Genomic DNA, 1,124 nt, shown 5'->3' on the forward strand with positions numbered 1-1,124 from the left:
ATCATCAATGGTGTGAATAGAGGCTCCTCATCTGACTCTGGGAGGAGCTCTAAAAGGGGTGAAGCCTCATTAACAAGTAAATGGTCTTTCAAAGACCTGTGAAGTGCTCGGGTGCAGCTGGCAGCTCCGTGTCTGCCCGGGAAGGTGTCTCAGCCCGGGCTGACACCTCTTAACCCTCTAAGGAGGGGGAGACACCAGATTGTAGCAGAACAAAATGTACTAGTATTTTCCCATTTTTTACATATAAATACAGTTTAAGGAAAACTTGTTTTCCGTCTGTATTTATATGTAAAAAGCCGTAAAAACGGAAAACCGGGAGCCCTAATTACAATATTGCCAGGAAGAAGTCCATTATTCGGGACAACTGCTATCAGCCTCAGGTCGCCGAGTTACACCTGAAAGAGCAGCGTCAATTAAACAGATGACTGAGCCTGAGACAGATAAGGGAATGCAAAAAATGTTGGGCCTATGCAACTATGTCAGACAATGGGGTTTTTTTTGTGCTCGCTTCGGCAGCACATATACTAAAATTGGAACGATACAGAGTAGATTAGCATGGCCCCTGCGCAAGGATGACACGCAAATTCGTGAAGCGTTCCATATTTTTCTTTGTCTGCAAACTATTCTCCGAGGCATTCCCAGAACTTCCATTATGGGACTGGCCTGTAGTGATCGAGCGAGCGCATTGTTTCCCATTTTCAATCAATAAAGCTAGGCAAAAAGAAGGTGATCATCCCAGAGCAATATTGGTTAGATTCAGCAATTTCTTGGCCAGGGAAGCTGTTTTTGATCTGGCAAGACCAGACAAGAAGCGAATCGCCAAGGGGTGTAATTTTTTTGTCAGGCCTGACTTTTGTCAGGCAACTGTATCTAAACGGTGGCATCTTAGGCAGCTGATCGCTGGATTTCAGGAAAAGGGTGCTGCAGTATATTTACAAAATCCGGCTAAACTAAAAGTTATTGTGAAGGGTCAAACAAAATTTTTTTTCTCTGAAATTGCTGCAAAAGCCTACTTAACCACTTTATGAAAAAAACAAAATGTAATGAATGTAAAAGGTGTTTTTTTTCTATTTTTCTATGCCTTATATGTTTCATATGTAATAATTAGCAATATCAGTTCGCTA

The 1,124-nt window shown here is 41.9% G+C and overlaps 1 non-coding gene across 1 annotated transcript; it reads left to right on the plus strand.

The window, feature by feature from the left end:
• The first annotated feature begins 500 nt into the window (after window positions 1-500).
• Window positions 501-607, plus strand: LOC144825764 (U6 spliceosomal RNA). Its single transcript, XR_013609554.1, has one exon. It is a non-coding gene; the product is annotated as a U6 spliceosomal RNA (small nuclear RNA).
• The last annotated feature ends 517 nt before the right edge of the window (window positions 608-1,124 follow it).

Source organism: Lissotriton helveticus, chromosome 3_1, assembly GCF_964261635.1.
Source record: "Lissotriton helveticus chromosome 3_1, aLisHel1.1, whole genome shotgun sequence".
Lineage (NCBI taxonomy): Eukaryota > Metazoa > Chordata > Amphibia > Caudata > Salamandridae > Lissotriton > Lissotriton helveticus.